The sequence below is a fragment of the Loxodonta africana genome, chromosome 3 (assembly GCF_030014295.1).
Source record: "Loxodonta africana isolate mLoxAfr1 chromosome 3, mLoxAfr1.hap2, whole genome shotgun sequence".
In the NCBI taxonomy this organism is placed as follows: Eukaryota; Metazoa; Chordata; class Mammalia; order Proboscidea; family Elephantidae; genus Loxodonta; species Loxodonta africana.
The window spans coordinates 184,920,933-184,940,914 of record NC_087344.1 but is presented as its reverse complement, the minus strand read 5'-3'; the positions used below and the strand labels follow the sequence as shown (position 1 = coordinate 184,940,914).

Below are 19,982 nucleotides of genomic sequence, written 5' to 3'. Positions count from 1 at the left end.
GGTCAGTGAACTCAGCCACATCCCTGAGCTTAAAATTTTAATTAGACCTTCAACAAAAATCTCTTTTAGAAGGATCAGCACAGAGCTGGATTGTATGATGCCGAGGTTGAAGATCTCCTCAATGTCCAACTTTTCCAAGCTGCTGCACCACTCCATCATCTCTAAAATCAACTATTCCCTCTCCTCTCAATACTCTCCCTCCCATCTTTGGGTTCCATAATTCACTGCAACACCTCACAGAACTCACGAACCATATAAAGGAAATGGCTTACACATTGTAGAGGCTGGCAAGTCCCAAATCTGCGTCAGGTGGCAGCTTGTCCTGATCCAGGTGGCTGCAGGGGCTGATGAACCCAAACCGGCATTTCAGACCACAGGCTGCTGGTTCACTAGGCTGCAGAATGAGGTCAGATGATAAGCTGCTGTCCCATGGGTCTGTGAAGGTCTGTGAATCCCATGATTGGCAGGTGAGACAGCAGGCCTTGGCTCAAGTCCCATGAACCGGAGGTCAATTGATCATGAACTAGATTTGGGATTCAGATGCAGAGAGAGGGAGAATCCTGCCAGGTCATGCACACATATACCTTACATGCAGGCCACACCCCAGGGAAGTGCATAACTTGAGTAAGGGTGGGACTTGAGTCATGCCCTTCTGCAAGGCTGCAACCCAAGACACACCCTACACCAATCCTGCCTCATCAACATTAGAGGTCAGGATCCATGACACACAAAATGGAGGAGAACCATACAATATTGGGAATCGTGGTCTAGCCAAGTTGGCACATAACCCTAACCATCACATGATCCATATACCTGATTTGCATAGTCCCACTCCATCATTGTGTGTGAGTCACAAAGACCACGGCTAGAAGAGGCATATGAAGTAATTCATTACACCACACCTGTGTTTTAAATTTCAGGGAATTCTAAGGAATTGGATGGAAGCCTAATGTTACTGTTTAGACTGGTGAGGAATGGGCAATACAGAGTAGTGGTTAAGAGTTTGAGTTTTGGAGTCAGACCCATTTATGTTTGGGTGTTGTTTATGCCCTTGCTGCTGTATGAAGTCTTTCACTCAAAAGCAATTGGTAACTATTTCTGTTATTATTACTTTTTGTGTTGTTATTGTATTGGTTTGGAGATCTTCTTGGATAATTACCAATTCTCCCAAACTCAGGTCATACTTGCTTTTCGGAGAGATGTTGCCACTCCAAGAAGAACTAAAGAATCCTGTGTTCACAGGAGATGCCATTACCTCTTGCCCAGAGGCATAAGCATGACCTGTTGGGGAATACTTTGTTTGAGGTACTGAATGCTCCTGCCTTTCTCCTACCACCCACTCTGCCTCCTGCTTCCCATCTCTGGCTCACATCAGTAGACAATCCTTTGTAGGAGTCCTTTCTTCTTGCTTTGAGCCAGTGGGGCTTAAGACTCTTTTATGCTAATGATGATCCTTCTTTTTATAGAACCATTGTCCCAGCCATTCCTCCTCTGGGGTTTACAAAGAGACACAAATAACAAAAGGATTTTATTGCAGCATTTTTTTTTTTATTCTAATAAAAAGAATCAGTAAATAAATGTCCAATGTGAACAGAAGATTTCAAAGAGCTGCTCAAAAAAACAAAGTAAAACATTATGCTGACATGTGTAAAGAGCTGGAAATAGAAAACCAAAAGGGAAGGACATGCCCAGCATTTATTGAGCTGAAGGAACTGAAGAAAAAATTCAAGTCTTGAGTTGCAATACTCAAGGATTCTAGGGAGAAAATATTAAACGATGCAGGATGCATACAAAGAAGATGGCAGGAATACACAGAATCACCATACCAAAAAGAATTGGTCAGTGTTCGCCCATTTCAGAAGGTAGCATATGATCAGGAACCGATGGTACTGAAGGAAGAAGTCCAAGCTGCATTGAAGTCATTGGCAAAAAACAGAGCTCCAGGAATTGACAGAATATCAATTGAAATGTTTCAGCTACTGGAAGTGCTCACTCACCTATGCCAAGAAATCTGGAAGAGAGCCACCTGGCCAACCAACTGGAAGACATCCATACTTATGCCTATTACCAAGAAAGGTGATCCAACCAAATGTGGAAGTTTTCGAACAATATCATTAATGTCACATGCAAGTAATATTTTGCTGAAGATTATTCATACTGTTTTGTGGTGTTGATTGCCAACCCTGCGATGTATCAACACTATCTGCTTCTCAGTCTCAGTTTTCCCATTTCCATTCATCCAGCTTTCCTATCCCCACCTGCCTTCTCATATACCTGGTTGAACTACGAGTGTTATAGTTTGTTTTATAGGTTTGTCTAACATTTGGCTGAAGGGTGAACCTCAGGAATGACTTCAGTACTGAGCTAAGAAAGGTGTCCAGGGGCCATATTCTTGAGGTTTTCCAGTCTCTCTCAGACCACTAAGTCTGGCTTTTTTTGTGTGATTTTGAATTTTGTTCTACATTTTTGATGGAGAATTTTTAATGGAAGGTTTGGGCTGTCATCAGCTGAACCCATAAATCGATTTTACCACCACTAAAAGTGGGAAAGCCATTCATCATATGCCTCCTGATGTGACGCTATATGAAGGACAAAGAATCACTTATGATGTGTTTTAGCTAAAAAAATTGAGTCAAATCTAATTGAGGTTCTATAGCTAACTTCCAATTATAGAAAATACAGAGGATTGAGAAATAAGTTAAAAGGTGCTTTCTTAGTTACCTGGTGTTGCTATAACAGAAATGCCACACGTGGATGGCTTTATCAAAAAGAAATTTATTCTCTCACAGTTTAAGGGGCTAGAAGTTCAAATTCAGGGTACCAGCTCCAGGGGAAATCTTTCTCTTGGTTGGCCCTGGAGAAAGGTCCTTGCCATCAATCTTCCCCTGGCCTACGAGAGTCTCAGCACAAGGACCCCGAGTCCAAAGGATGTGCTCTGCTCCTGGTGCTTCTTTCTTGGTGGTATGAATTCCCTCTCCTCTCTGCTCCCTTCTCTCTTTTATATCTCAAAAGACATTGACTCAAGACACAACCTAATTTTGTAGATTGTGTCCTGCCTCATTGACATAACTGCTTCTAATCCTGCCGCGTTAACATTATAGAGATTAGGATTTACAAGATATAGGATAATCACATCAGATGACAAAGTGGTGGACAATCACACAATACTGGGAATCATGGGCTAGGCAAATTGATACACATTTTTGGGGGACAGGATTCAATCCATAACAGGCACCATGAAGATGCAGTCTACCGAATTCAGAATGCAGGCCGTTCTGCAGGACAACTGCCTAATTTCTTGGTAAGACAAAGCCATGAAAAACTGAAGGGGGATATTTTAGAATAAAAGAGCTTTAAGAAACACAATAGCCTGCTAAAATGAGTGGATGTTGTTTGGATCCTGTTTGATACAACCAACTGCATAAAAACATTTTTGAGAGAATTGCAAAATTTACAAAAAACAACTTATTCTCCATGCCACTTTCATGATATGGACAGATGTGTCCCCAACCCACATGAACTCACAATAAGCAGTAGCTCAATTGGCATGCAGCTCAATTCAGATATAATTTCACAGTCATTCACATGTATATCTTTCCCAGGTATCTTTGGCACATTTTAAAAGATTTTTATTGTCACGTGTAAACAAACACAAAAAACCCAAAGAGTCGCATCTATCCAGTTTTAATGCAAATGCTGGGATTTTTGCATTTCTTAAAAACTGAGATGTCTGTATTCCTAACACATGTACAGACATATTGAGACTGTACAACTAAAAATATAAAAGAGCCACTTAAAAAAATTAAAATCCAAACTAAAGGCACTAGAAAAAAGTCTTTCATTGTTCTAGTTTTGAGATCATTCCCCATACTGTTCACAGCCAGCATCCACTTAAGGACCAAGGCAAGGACTCTCCTTCCTTTCTTCTTCTAGACCTTCTGTGCCTTTGGCAGAAATTCCACACAGACCAGGTTAGCCATTGCTTTTTAATCCCCCTACCCTTATGAATTGGGCAGAAAGTGCACGGGAATGGTCTCTGTTTGTATTTTTGAACTCTTAGATCTGCTATCAGTTAATTATTATGGTTAAGTTTCGCAGAAAGACTCTTTTGACTTAGCCCATGTCTAATATCTATTTTCCTGGCCAATTCTATGGCCAAAGCCTGCAGAACTCTGTATTCTCTTGGCTTCCTAGCTTTTTGCCTTCTACCAGTTCTGTGGCCATATTTCAGAGAGTGACCTGTCTGAATGGACACCTCGCCCTCCCAGATTCAGTAACGCTAGCTAGCAGGATGGAGGCTTGAATTAGGCCACTAGGAATGGCCTCAGATGTGGTAAGCAGAAGCTGGGGCTGGATATTCCCTTGGTGAAGGTGCTTCAGGAAGCTGAGTCTACCTCAGGGCTGGTCTGGAAGAGACTCCCTGGGGGTTAGTAGAGAGTGGGTGTTACTTCCCTGAATGAGACTCTGCCCTCAGGAACAGGTGACTCCTCCTTCCCCATCATGCCTAATTGACCTGTCTTTCTATCCAGCCACCATTAACACCCTGTGGAAGCTGTAGCTGTAGCACCAACACAACTTTGGTAAATTGGTTTTACCCCAAGAGGTGAGCTTTCAAACTGAGTCACGGTTACCACTTAAGCACATTTGAATCTCTGTCGATAATAATGTCTCCTCTTCACATTTGTTCAGTGCTTTACCTCACCAACGCTTTCTCACTTTATTGTCTCTTGTGATCCTCAGAATTTTGTGAAGTAGGTGTCTGTGTCTCCATTGATAGATAGGAAGACAAAGGCACAGAGTGTTATGTGGCACCCCCAGCCAAGTCACACAAAGAATGACTTGTGGGCTAGGATCAGCACCCTGTGCACCTGACCTGTCCACGGACCACAAACAGGTCAAGAAAGTGGCACCCTGTGGGTGAGAAAATTGAGAGATGTGGAGGTTCCATTGGAATCCAGTGGCTGGGCAAAACTTCTATTTGAGGAAGTCAGGGAAGACTTCATAAAAGGCCTCCAAAAATTTTTTTAATTCTGGAAATATTTATTAATTCGTATCTTATAAAACCATTTCCACTAGAGCTGTTTTTCTTAAGAAAAAAAAATCTTTCTAAAAGATAATTTTGAAAACACTATTAATGTGTTTTCATAACAACCTGAACGGGAACATACTAAATTCCTGACAATGATGCATTTGAAATATATTTTTTTATTGTGCTTTAAGTGAAAGTTTACAATTCAAGTCAGTTTCTCATACAAAAACTTACACACAGATTGTTATGTGACCCTAGGTACTCTCCCTACAATGTGACAGCACTCTCCTTCTCTCTACCTTGTAATTCCCATATTCAGTCAACCAGTTCCTGTCCCTTTCTGCCTTCTCATCTCACCTCCAGACAGGAGCTGACCACATAGTCTCATGTGTCTACTTGAGCTAAGAAGCACACTCCTAACCACTATCATTTTATGTCTGATAGTCCAATCTAATCTTTGTCTGAAGAGTTGGCTTTGGGAATGGTTTTAGATCGGTGTTAACAGAGAGTCCGGGGCCCATGACCTCTAGGGTCCCTCCAGTCTCGGTCAGGCTGCTAAGTCTGGTCTTTTTACTAGAATTTGAGGTCTGCATTCCATTTTTCTCCTGCTCCATCAGGGATTCTCCTTTGTGTTCCCTGTCAGGTCAGTCATTGGTAGTAGCCAGGCACCATCTATCTAGTTCTTCCAGTCTCAGGCTGCTGGAGTCTCTCTGGTTTATGTAGCTCTTTCTTTCTCTTGGGCTCATATTTTCTCTTGTGTCTTTGGTGTTTTTAATTCTTCTTTGCTCCAGGGATGTTGAGACCATTTGGTGCATCTTTGATGGCTGCTCGCCAGCTTTTAAGACCCCAGATGCCACTCACCAAAGTGGGATGCAGAATGTTTTCTTAATATACTTTCTTATGACAATTGACCTAGATGGCCATGAAACCATGGTCTCCAGACCCCTGAACCTGCTACTCTGTTTCTCCAAGTGTTTGGTTGTATTCAGGAAACTCCTTAGCTTTTTGATTAGTCCAGTTGTGGTGATTTCCCCTGTATTGTGTGTTCTCCTTCCCTTCACCAAAAATAATTCTCGTCTACTATCTAATTAAAGAATGCCTCTCTCCCTCCCTCCCTCCTCACCCTCGTAATCATCAAAGAGTGTTTTCTTCTGTGTTTAAACATTTTCTTGAGTTCTTATAATAGTGCCCTCATGCAATATTTGTTCTTTTGCAACTGACTAATTTCATTTAGCATAATGCCTTCCAGATTCACCCATGTTATGAGATGTTTACTGGGCAGGGCCATCATGCTACAGGAGGCTGCAGGGACACAGCCATGATTCTTGGCTTGAGACATGGGGCAGCTTTGAACCTCACAGAAGGCCCTGTTCTTTTGCCCAGATTCATGCTTTTCACTGGTCCTCATTCTCCTCCTCCATGGCTCTCTGTCAGGCTCAGGTGAGTTGTGTCCTGCCACTTTGCTTCCTCCAGTGTAATGTCCAATGCCCCAGTCTGCTTGGCTGCCCACCTACCCCAGGGGAACAGTCGTCGCAGGCTGGGAGTCAGGTCTAGACTCAGCTCTGCCCCAAACTGAGCTGTGTGACCTCGGAAAAAGCACGCCCCTCTTTGGACCTCAGTTTCCCCACATGTGCTACAAAGGAACACGATTCCATGATCCCCCATTAATCTTTAGCTCTGCCATTTGGTGATATCTGAGTCTGTTGTTTGGGAAAAATCCAGGTGATGATGTCTCCATGGGATTGTGAGATGGAGCTATGGGATGCTTGAGCCTCTGGAGGTGCCTGAGACATCTCAAGCACTGCCCACCGGAGAGACTTCCATTCTTGTAGGCAAAGGTGTGCTTTGATAGAAGAGGCAGCTCTTGGTTGTCTCCCTTTTCAGCTTTGCACTGTGTGCTTTTAGCCATCTTGTGTTTCCTCCTATAGTGACCTGTTTGAGGCCCTCAGTGTTTGTCTGAGCCACTCTTCTCTGCTGACCTTGGATCCACATCTGCATTCTACCCCCTTGTACGGGCAACCTGGCCTTTGACAGAGGAAAGGGAGGAACCAGTCACTGAGCCATCCTTCTCTGCTGGAGAGAAAGGGCAATCTGATGGTGCTTTATTTTCTCAACTCCAAAGGTGCTTGAAGATTGGAAAAAGGTGAAGACCAGAGGCTCACCAGCTTCCTGCTGTCCCAGCTCTCTCAGCTGTTCCATAAGGCTGTGGAGGAAGAAGTTTGGGCCTCAGCTACCATAAATGATTCTTGATCCCAGGGTGGAGCTGTCCAGAGGGTGTCAGGACAGGTACCTGCAAATGGAGGGCCACCGTGCTCTTTGTCCTTCTAGAGGGTAATAAGGTAGCAGAGACCTGCTGTGTCCTATGGTTTGTGTCCTTGATGGGGGTGGGGAAGGGGGCAGAGGCAGGTCACCTTATTACTCCCTGATTGGCCTCTTCTCCATTTATTTTTCTTTTCTCCTCACATTTTCGCAGTACCTCCTGGTGCCTCCTGCTCAGCTCTGGAACCAGCAGATGATGACACAGCCACACTGAAGCTGAGGCAGCGCCTCAGGCGAGTGAGACAACAAAAACAACTTACACGAAGCAGATCACAGGGCAGGGAGGCTAAGACCCAGATTGAGGTGATTTTTCACAGATAAGAATTAGAGGAAGGGGCTCTGCTGGTGCAGTGGTTAAAGCACTCAGCTGTGAACCGAAAGGTCAGCAGTTCGAACCCACCAGTTGCTCCCTGGTACAAAGATGTGGCAGTCTGCTTCCGTAAAGATTACAGCCTTGGAAGCTCTATGGGACAGTTCTGCTCTGACCTTTGTGAGTCAGAATTGACTTGACACAAATGAATTTGGTTTTATTTTTGGTTAAGTGTTAGAGGAGAGTTCATATGACATGGTAGTCCCGGGGTGGTACAAATGGTTAAGCACTCAACTATTAGCTAAAAGATTGGTGGTTCAAACCCACTCAGAGCCACATTGGAAGACAGGCCTGGCAATTTGGTTGTGAAAGGTCACAGCCTTGAAAACCCTATGGAGCAATTCTACTCTGCATGCGTGGGGTTGCCAACAATTGGAATCGACTCAACAGCAACTAACAACAACATGTAACATTTAGAGCATGAATGGAGACTTTATTAGAACTGACATTTTTTGATGGACTGCTCTGCGTTCAGCCCCTGGGTTTGAGGTGTTGGTGGGGGAAGATTATGAAAAGGGCTGAACTAACTGTCTCAACCTCTTCTGTCAGGAGAGCAAAGTTCTCAGAAGCCCTGCTCAACAGAATCCAGTTTAGATTTCATTGGTCAGAATTGGGTAGAATGATCATGGTTGCTCTTAGCTCCAAAGGAGGCCTTAGAGATGGCTCCAGTCCAATTAAAAAATGGGCAAAGGAAATGAACAGACACTTCACCAAAGAATACACTCAAGCAGCTAACAGGCACAGGAGGAAATGCTCGCGATCACTAGCCTTTAAGTGCAAATCAAAACCACAACAAGATACTATATCGCCTTGACATTACTGGCACAAAACAAAAAAGCAGAAAATAACAAATGTTGGAGAGGCTTTGGGGAGATTGGAACTCTTATGCACTGTTGGTGGGAATGAAAAATGGTACAACCATTCTGGAAAACAATATTGTGCTTCCTTAGAAAGCTAGAAATAGAAATACCATGCCATCCAGCAATCTTACTCCTAGGAATATATTCCAGAAAAATAAGAGCCATCACAACAATAGACATATGTATACCCATGTTCATGGCAGCATTGTTCACAATAGCAAAAAGATGGAAACAACCTAGATGCCCATCAACAGATGAGGGGATAAACAAACTGTGGTACATACACACAATGGAGTATTACTCAACAATAAAGAACAATGATGAACTATGAAGCATCTTATAGCATGAAAGAATTTGGAGGGCATTATGCTGAGTGAAATAAGTCAATTACAAAAGTACAAATATTGTATGAGACCACTACTATAAAAACTTATGAAAAGATTTACACGCAACAGGAAACAATTTTTGATGGTTACGAGGGAGGGAAGGGACAGGGATGGAAAAACACTAGACATAGATAAGTGGAAATTCTGATGAAGGGTAAGATAGTACACAATACTGGGGAAGCCAGCACAACTTGTCCAAGGCAATGTCATAGAAGCTCCATAGACATACCCAAACTCCCTGAGAGATTGAATTACTGGGCTGAGGGGTGTGGGGACCATGGTCTCAGGGAACTTCTAGCTTAATCGGCATAACACAGTTTATAAAGAAAATGTTCTACATTCTACTTTAGTGAGTAGTATCAGGGGTCTTAAAAGCTTGTAAGCGGCCATCTAAGATACTTCACTGGACTCTCCATCGAAAGCAAGGGAGAATGAAGAAAACCAAAGACACAAGGGAAAGATTAGTCCAAACTACCGTAGCCTCCACTAAACTGAGTCCAGCACAACTAGATGGTGCCTAGCTACCACGACTGACTGTTCTGATAGTGATCAGAATAAAGGGTCCTAGAGAGAGCTAGAGAAAAATATAGAACAAAATTCTAACTCACAAAAAAGACCACACTTACTGGCCTGAAAGAGACTGGAAAGACCCCGAAAGTATGGTCTCTGGTCACCCTTTTAGCTGAGTAATGAAGTCACTCCTGAAATTCACCCTTCAGCCAAAGAATGAATGGGCCCATAAAAAAAAATGAGGCTAAAGGGGCATACCAGCCCATGGACAAGGACTAGAAGGGAGGAGGGGAAAGGAAAGCTGGTAATAAAAAAAAAAGGTAATAGGGAACCCAAATTTGAGAAGGGAGGGTGTTGACATGTCGTAGTGTTGGTAACCAATGTCACAAAACAATATGTGTACTAATTGTTTAGTGAGAAGCTAGTTTGTCCTGTAAACCTCCATCTAAAGTACAAAAAAAAAAAAAAAAAGAAAGAAAGAGAGTTCAATACTTAGAAACTATGAACAAGAATCAGAATTGCCTGTGCCATCCCAAGCAGCTCCGAGAAGCCCAGCATTCCGAGATAACTCAGGACCAGGATGAAGAGAATAGAAATGATAAAAATTGACTCAAAAACTTCTTCAGCGCATAAAGGAGAAGCAATTGAGTGAAATCATGAAGAATTAGATGAGTATCCTGTGCTTAAAAGCTTTTCCAATATAGTCCCTGATGATCCCATTGAAAAGCTCCCAAGAGGTTGTAGTGGCATGGAGACAAACATAAAAATATCAGTAGCAGAAGCAACCAAACCAGAAATGAGTGAAAAAGTACCTCTTGACCACATTACTTTCCCTGGAGATGGAGTCCCCAAGGAACCAGCAATGGCCAAATCAAGTCTCCAAAAGAGAAAGTGTACCCTTCATACCAACATCCATAGCTTCAATATACTTACACACCAGGAAAATGACAGACATAAGATGAAAACCTGTAGAAAGAAGTTGGATTCAAAGACCAAGATAAGTAACAGCACACCTCAGAATTTCATGAGTTCCACTGAACTCATGCCTACCATGCGTAAAACCAGCATAAGAACTCAAGTTTTCCCTGCTTTGGGGCTTGCTGGCTCCATGCCTCTGCAATCATCCAAGTTGCAAAGGAAAATGTCACAGACAGAAAAGAAGCAGTCAACTTGCAGGGCTCTGAAGCCAAGAAGGCCATCATTATTCCCTTGCATCCATAAAAATCCAGTAATAGAAAAGTCTTCTGTTCCTTTTTCTGTTCAACCAACAGAACCAAACCTAAATTACCCAGATCTTAAGTATAGTGACATGTTCAAAGAAGTCAGTTCAACTGGCAATGGACCTGGAATCTATGAAATATTTGGGACCCCTGTTTATTGTCATGTAAGAGAGGCTGGATGACATGAAAACAAACATTACTGCGAGATATGCTCAGCTCCATCTGGCAGGTGTATCACCAATAAATGTCAATCCTCACACAGTGAGAGAAGCAACAACAGCAGAGCCAGACATTCTCAGAAAAGACCATGTATTAAACCCCAAAGGCTTCTCTAGAAATTAAACAAAAGCACAAAATTTTAATTTCTAAAGAAAAGAGTTGCAACCCTGTAGCGTAGAAGATATTGAAAATGATGATGATGATATTACAGAACCAGACTGGAAGGTAAAGTCTTCAGGAAATGATTTTCTATCTTTTGAAGACAATCAGCCCATGAAATTGGCTCAGTATCCTGAACAGTCCATTGAGCAGAATGAATTCCTTCCTCTTTCAGATTTGTTCGTGTTTAAAGAGGTCTCTATGAAAGGGTCTACAAAGAAGGAGACGCTTCTAACAATCAACTGCTTGCCACGGGCCTCAGAAATCTGCATGAATTTGAAGAACTACATCACCAGATTCTCTCAGAAATCTGCATGAATTTGAAGAACTACATCACCAGATTCCGTTTGTTCCATCAGAAAACAGCTGGGCAACGCCCAGTTAGAATTCCAACAAACATGTATTGCAAGAAAAGCAGAACAAAACATCTCTTGGTAACTTAAATGCCAACCAAATTTTAACTGATGATCTAGAATTTGATAAGGTTTTAGATAAGTTTAAAACACTCAGGAGCTCCTCTTTCCATGAGAAACAAGAAAGTGCAACTTCCCAAAGATATCAGAATTGGGCACATTCTTTGGACCATGATAGTTTATCAAATAAGTCAATTACATATCAAATATTTGAGAAAACTTTAAACGATGAAAATTCAATTTCCCAAGAAATTCTGGAGTCCATAAAGAATGAAGAATTGACGGATGAACTCTTAGGTTGTCTAGCTGCAGAACTTACCTTTTGTTGAAAAAGGTAACAACTCTTACTGTATGATGGCAAATGAAACAGATCCTCAAAGTCTAAATCTTGACTTTAGAAGGAGAGGAAATACCACATAAGAACTGGGCAGAGAGGCAACAAATGTCAAAATACAGAGGTATAGTAATGGGTTCAGGATTTATGATAAGGAGGAGAAATTTCTCAACTCAATGAAAAGAAGACATTTTCTGAAAACAGTTTAAAGTATGGCGAACCTATCCTGTGGATGAAGGGTTAGATCCTCAGGAAGGCAGCCCATGGCACAGTATACTGTGGTCTTACTAGCTAGGGGCAGCTAATAGCTGTAAAACATGTGACTTTGGAAACCTCTGATAAATTAACTACTGAAAAAGAATACTGAAAACCACAGGAAGAAGTAGATTTTCTCAAAGTACTGAAACATATCAACATTGTGGCCTACTCGGGGGCATACACACTTGGAAGAGACTATTGTGAACATTTTCATGGAGTTTGTTCCTGGTTGTTCAATTTCTAGCATTATAAATTGTTTCGGGTCATTGCCTGAGATGGTGTTCTGTAAATGTACAAAACAAATTCTACAGGGTGTTGCTTATCTCCATGAGGACTGTGTGGTGCATCAAGATATCAAAGGAAATAATGTCATGCTCATGCCAACTGGAATAATAAAGCTGATTGACTGTGTCAAGCACTTGCCCCCGGCAGGCTTAAATGGCACTCACAGTGACATGCCTAAGTTAATGCATGGGAGTCCATACTGGATGGCCCCAGAATCCATCAACAAGTCTGGCTATGGAAGGAAGTTGGATATCTGGAGTGTTGGCTGCACTGTGTTTGAGATGGTCACAGGGAAACCTCTGCTGACCTCCATGAACGGTATGGCCACCATGTTTTACACTGGAGTGCACCGAAGGCTAATGCTGGGTTTGCCAGACTACTTCTCAGAGCATGCAGTGGACTTCATGCGTGTGCGCCTAACCAGGTAAGAAGCAGGAGGAGGAGGATACACCCCCAGGTTCCAGGCAGCTGTCATTTCTCCTGCAGCTTATGGCCCATTAAAAGCTCTGCTTCCATTATAAAAAAAAAAAAAGAAAGAAAGAAACTAATTTGCTCTGTAAACTTTCACCTAAAGCACAATTGAAAAAAAAAAAAGAGTCTTCAAGAAAAATACGTAAGTATCATTATGGACTTCAAGCAGAATAAATACCAAGAAAACCCCTCTATGTATATCATGGTAAACCAGAACAAGAAACAAGAAAAAAATCTTAAAGCTGAGGAAAAAAGACATACCTTCAAAGGAGCTTTGAGTTATGTAAGACTTATAGCTTGACTTTTCAACAGAAATGATGGAAGCCAAAAGACAGTAGAATAACAACTTCAAAGTGCTAAAATAGAATAACTGCCAACGAAGAATTCTATACACCTGTTGCTACTGAGTTGATTCTGACTCATAGTGACCCTACAGAACAGAGTAGAACTGCCACATAATGTTTCCAAGAAAAAAAAAAACAAGTGCTGTCGAGTCGATTCCGACTTATAGCAGCCCTGCAGGACAGAGTAGAACTACCCCATAGAGTTTCTAAGGAGAGCCTGGTGGATTCGAACTGCCCACCCTTTGGTTAGCAGCCATAGCACTTAACCACCATGCCATTAGATGTTTCCAAGGCTGTAATCTTTACAGTAGTAGGCCACCACATTTTCCTTCTTAGGAGCAGCTGATGGGTTTGACCTTTTGGTTAGCAGCCGAGCACTTAACCACTGTGCCACCAGGGCTCCTTAAAGAGTAAAACTGCCCCATAGGGTTTCCAAGGCTGTAACCTTTGCAGAAGTCTTTTTGGTTAATAGCCAAGTGCTTTAACCACTGTGCTGCCAGGGCCCCTTTTAGAATGAAGGTAAAATAAAACATTTCCAGGAAGATTCTCAGTTAGAAAAAAAGTTTTTTAATTCTACATGCAAAAGAAATATGATCCCACGAGACTCACAGAAATGGAAAGTGAATGAAATGCAATTGTTGTTAGCTACCATTGAATTACCATTGAATTGCCCTCCAACTCATGGCAACCTATGTACAACGAAACAAAACTCCACCCTGTCCTGTGTCATCCCCATGATCAACCGTGGATTGGAACATTGTGATCCGTAGCATTTTCCTTGGCTGATTTTTGGAAGTAATCTGTTTTAGTCTGGAAGCTCCACTGAAACTTGTTCAGTATCACAGCAACACAAAACCCTCCACTGACAAGACAGGTGGTGGCTGCCCTTGAGGTACATTGGCTGGGAAACAAACCAGGTCTCCCACATAGAAGGCAGGGATTCTGCCACTGAACCACCAATGCCTCACAAGTGGAATGCAATCGAAAGAGTGAACATGCGATTTACAAATCCCAAAGTCCCTTGTATTCACACTTTCTGATCAGACTACTCCTGTAAACAGCATCCCTAAATCCAGACACCTGACAACAAACGGCCTGTTTACTTTTCCACTGACAATGCTGCTCTCATTCTTGCCCTTTAAGAAGAGAAAGAATCAGAAGGGCAGGATCTCTCCCCTAGAATATCCACCCACAGCATATCCAACAAAATATCCTGGCTTTTACCTGCCTCTCCACGAGGACAATAGTAGAATCATGGAACCTGTGCCTTCTCTTCTTGCTGGCCCTTAATTTACAAGTTCCCTCCAATAAAACCTATTCTTTAACCCAAATGGTGTGATTATGTTGTATTCACCCAAGTCTTAGCTCTGAACAGATGGAGGCTGAAAAGGATGTCAACTCACACAACATGGAATATGAAGAAAAAATCACTGTAAAGGACGACTCCAAGGATTTTGGCCTGAACAACTGAGGTTTGGAGTTGCCATTGAATTAGATAGGTGCTATGGATTGAATTGTGTTTCCCCAAAACCCGTAAATATCTTAAACCCTAACCCTGTGGATATAATCCTGTTTGGAAATAGGGTTGTATTTGTTATGTTAATGAGGCCATATCAGTGTAGGATGTGTCTTAAATCTAATCACTCCTGAGTGATATAAAGATTAAGCAGAGACAAGCAAGAACAAATGAGGGGAAAGATAGATGTCATGTGGAGAGCACCAAGGAAGGATGTGGCTAGAGAAGCTGAGACAAGGATTTTCCTTCAGATCCAACAGCGAGAGCCTTTCTCTAGAGCTGTTGTAAACTCCTAAACTACGAGAAAATAATTTTCTGTTCTTTAAAGCCACCCACTTGTGATATTTCTGTTACAGTAGCACTAGGAAACTAAGCTAAAAGAAAACTGCAGGAAAAATGGGTTTGAGAAGGGCTTGTTGATTTTGGTAGACCTATCACACACACACACAACAAAAACGTTGGTTTTTCTTTGAGGTAGACACAATGATAAAGTGGTCTATGATTGAAGTCCTGCAAGTCTCTTCATGCCATCCTGGAGTCCTGCAAGTCTCTTCATGCCATCCTGGCTTTTGTCACAAGATGGATCTAAGCTTTGTTCAGCTACCTCGGTTTTGTGTATTTTTTTCCTTGGGAGAGGAACATAGCTTAATCAGCAACTAAAAATTGATTACCTTATTTTTCTTTAAAGGAACAATCGTGGGACAGATTCCAGAGCAAGTAATTACATTTCAAAGACTAGCTTATACAGTTATACTAAAACATTAGAAAATATATTCTGTCTACTTCGATACTAAAACCCTAAAGAAAATATGTTTTCTCTACTTCACAAGGAGTCCTGGTGTCGCAACGGCTAAAGTGACGGACAGCTAACTGAAAGGTCGGAGGTTTGAAACCACCACTGGCTCCACCGGAGACAGATGTGGCAGTCTGCTTCTGTAGAGATTTATAGCCTTGAAAATTCTATGGGGTGGCTATGAGTCGGAATCTGAGTGGGTTTGGTTTTTTGGGTTTATTACATACTCACCAGTCACTCTGCAGGAGAAAGATGTGGCAGACTGCTTCTGTGATGATCATAACCTTGGAAACCCTATGGGGCAGTTCTACTCTGTCCTATGGGCTCACTATGAGTCAGAATCAACTCAAAGGCAATAGCTTTTTTTTTTCCTTTTTAAAATTACACACTCAAATAGAGATATCGAATAGCTAGCTGGATATACTGGTCTAGAGTTTGGGGGAGATGTTCTAACTAAAATATAATTTGAGACAACATTAGCATATAGCTGTTATTTAAAGCCATGAGATTTAATGAAAATTCCAAGGGAGTGGGAATTGATAGAGAAGTTCAAGGACAGAGACCTGTGGTGCTCCAACATTAAACTGCCATTTAGAGGGAGGCTGGGGAGGCCACGATGGATGAGGTGGGAGCCTTGACCCTGTGCTTTTTAATTGAAGACTCTGGCTCAAATAAGAGCATACATTGTTGTTAACTGCTGTGGAGTTGGCCCCCAAATCATGGCCACCCTATGCACAACAGAAGAAAAGATTGCCCGCCATAATCTGTTTTCGATCTGGCCATTGTGATCCACAGGGTTTTCATTAGCTGATTTGTTTTCTGAAACAGATTGCCAGGCCTTTCTTTCTAGTCTATCTTAGTCTGGAAGCTCCAGTGAAACTGTTCAGCATCATAACAACATGCAAGCCTCCACTGACAGATGGGTGGTGGCTGCACCTGAGGTGTATTGGCTGGGAATCGAACCAGGGTCTCCCAAACGGAATGCGAGAATTCTACTACTGTCCCCATATAAGAACATACACAGGAGACACAAAAATTCTGAGGAAGGATTTGTCTACACCCCCTTTGAATGCCCAATATTCATTCTCCCAGGCCTGGCACCCTTTGAATTCCAATCTCAAAATTACCTCCGTTCATTCACTCCCATTAAAATTCATAAATTCTGAGGCCCCTCCTTTTTGGACTCAATTATCTAATCCGTTACATTTTTCATGCTAATGAATTCAGTGGCGGTGGTTTAATGGTGAAGTTAGATAAGACAGTGAGTGAGACTCAAAAACTAGAGTTTTAGGGCTGCCTCATTTCACTTGGCATTAAGAATTCTATTGTGTTACTTCTGCTCTCAAGAGTACATGAAGAGAAACTTCCAGAGGCAGCTACAGAATCCAAATGAGTCAAAAAAAAAAAAAAACCAAACCTGTTGCTTTTGAGTTGATTCTGACTCATAGCGACCCTATAGGACAGAATAGAACTGCCCCATAGGGTTTCCAAGGAGGATCTGGTGGATTTCAACTGCCGACCTTTTAGGTAGCAGCCAAGCTCTTAACCACTGTGCCACCAGAGGTCTCCAAATAGGTCTAAAGGGGAAAATTTTTGTTGCAGAGAAAAGAGAGGTGTTTTTCCTGACCTACAAACTACCATAGATAGCTGACCAGCTAATAACAGTGGTTAATATCTCTACCTTTCTTTGCACTTTATGAAGCATTTTTGCATACATCACCTTATTGAAGAGCTCACAACAAGCTGGGAAAATAGGTACTATTGTCCCCATTTTGAAGCCATGGTGGTGCAGTGGTTAAGAGCTTGGCTGCTAAACAAAATGTTGACAGTTCGAATCCACCAGTGGCTCCTTGGAAGCTCTACAGGGCAGTTCCACTCTGTCCTATAGGGTTGCTATGAGTAGGGATGGACTCGACAGCAACGGATTGGTTTGGGTCCCCATTTTACATATGCAATAACTAAGGCTCAATGAGTCTGTAATTTCCTAGGGTAATTTAGCAACAGGGGGCATTGGTGGTTCAGTGGTAGAATTCTCGCCTTCCATGCAGGAGACCCGTTTGATTTTTCTGCCCATGCATCTCAAACTGAGGCACCATTCATCTGTCATTGGAGGTTTGTGTGTTGTTATGATGCTGAACAGATTTCAGTGGAGCTTCCAGACTAAGACAGACTAGGAAAAAAGGCCTGTTAAGCTACTTCTGAAAATCAGTCAATGAATCACAATGGTCCGATCTTCTCTTGCATGGGGTTGCCATGAATTGGGGGCTGATGTGATGACAGCTAACTACAACAACAAAAACAATTTAGTAAGTAAATGTCCGTGGCTATGTAGGAACCAGGGTCTTCTAAGCCCTATCCTGGATTCTGTCTATTACACTCCTTGGATTCAAGAAGCAGGCCCTGCAGGAAGCTAGGGAGAGATGCAAGATGTGAAAGAGAGAATGAGGCTCAGAGTCTGCTTGTCAACCCGGCTATGAGAGTCTCTTAGGGAATTGGAATTCTCTGGCAAACTAGGGCTGTGTGTCCTACCCACTTCTGCTCCACTCCCTGCCCAGCCCCGTCTGCCCCCCACTCACACAGGCTGACAGGAAGGTGGGGACATTTTCCTTCATCATCTTTGACAAGCCACATTTGTCCATGGCATCTGAATCTCAAGAGTATTTGTGAAATTCGTGGAGCAAGCCCATCAACATCTTCTCAGCTTCAGTGTTACTCATCTTCGTTTTCCAAGAAGCTGCAGGAAACAGAGATGGCCACTTTGCTTCACTTTCCCGTGTGTGAGACTCTGGGGAACAGGGATGAGAGGAGATGAGATATGCTGGGAATGGCGTGAGCCACAGGGCTGTGGAGAGAGTGAGAGCAGGGCTTAGATGGAGCAGAATGATTCTGGTATTTATTTGGTCCAGGTGAAGTTCAGAGAAGGGAACAAAAATTTGAGGAGAGAGTGGGGAAAGTGCGGGGGATTAACTCTGAGCCCCACAGTGCCTCTCTGAGCATCTTGAAGAGACTGGAGCTCAGAAAGCCAGCGGAAACCACAGACCATGGAGTGAGTCAGGTGGAGGGCTGCAGAAAAGAGAAAAGGCTCTGGATACCCAGGACTCGGCTCTGTCCTCAGTTTCCTATGAAGACATTCACCCCAGTACTCCTTCTGTGAATCTCCCTGGGTGTCACACCTCACAGCCACCAAAAGTCAGAGCAGAAGGAACACAGGAGATTTTCCAGTCCAGCCCCCTCATTGCCCAGAAGAGGACACTGAGACCTGGAGAACAAAGAGGAATGAAGTTCCTGAGGCCACACAGCTCAGGAGGGGGCCAGCTGTGACTTGAACCAGGAACCCTAACTCCCAGCCCAGAGTTGTTCCCCTGGGGTTAGCAGGCAGCAAAGCAGGCTGGGGCATTAAGAAGCAAAGAGGCAGATGGAGCTCAGCAGACCCTGAGGAAGAGGCCCAGAGGAGGAGGGCAAATGAGAGATGTGCATCAGGGTGAAGAGCGTCCCTTTTATGGTGTGCTGATCTGGGCTTGGCCATGGCTGAGGGCCTGAGGTTTGTCCCATCAGTTGCCCCAACACGATGGTGCTCTTGGTGGAGGTTCACACCCAAGACTCTGACTTGGGGCTCAGTAGCATCTGCCCAGCCCAGGCCACCTTCTGCCTTTTTAAATCCTATAGGGCTGGAATGGCAGGTGGTGATGGAGAGCAGGTGATGGGGCCACTGTGCCCCAGGAAATAGAGCATTTAAGGATTTGCAGGTGGAATCAGAGTCTCTAATTATGTATCCAGTGAGTCATCCAACTAGCTTTTATTAATGGTCGATAACGTAAGAGCTGCTGCCATTAGTGACAGGTTCCTACATGCCAGCAGTATGCTGAGAGCTTTGAATGCATTGTCTCATTTAATCCTCAGAAAAACCCTGTGTGGTGGGGATCATTATTGCACCTTACAGATGTGGAACAGAGAGTTTAGATAAATTTCCCAAGAGTATCTAGTTACTATTGAGCTAGTTCTAACTCATGGTGACCCCAAGTGTATCAGAGTAAAACTGTGCTCCATAGCGTTTTCAGTGTCTGATGTTTTACAAGTAGATCACCAGACCTTTCTTCTGAGCCACCTCTGGGTGGACTCAAACTACCAGCCTTTTGGTTAGCAGCTGAGTGCATTAACCATTAGCACCACCCAGAGACTCTTTTCCAAGGGTACATCCCTCATAAATGGCAAAACCAGAATTTGAAGCCAAGTCCTACTGACTCAGAGGCCCAGCTTCTAGAACTCTGCTGAAATGCCCAGTCTCTGTCATGTCAGTCTCTTTGCTGAGTGAGTGGTGCCACCCTGGCCTGCCCTACAAGAGCCCACTGCCCAGGAGCAGATGCTGTTTGCACAGACACATGCACAGCAGAGTGACCAGGGCTCTCAGAGAGACACGGCCCAGGGCCTAAGCAGCAGTGAGGGAACCTCTGTGGTCTCCAGAGCCATGGTTCTCACACTCTTGCAGGCCACAAGCC

The 19,982-nt window shown here is 43.1% G+C and overlaps 1 pseudogene; it reads left to right on the top strand.

Annotated features, from left to right (window-relative positions):
* The first annotated feature begins 4,318 nt into the window (after nt 1–4,318).
* Nucleotides 4,319–12,988, top strand: LOC100657944 (mitogen-activated protein kinase kinase kinase 19-like; annotated as a pseudogene).
* The last annotated feature ends 6,994 nt before the right edge of the window (nt 12,989–19,982 follow it).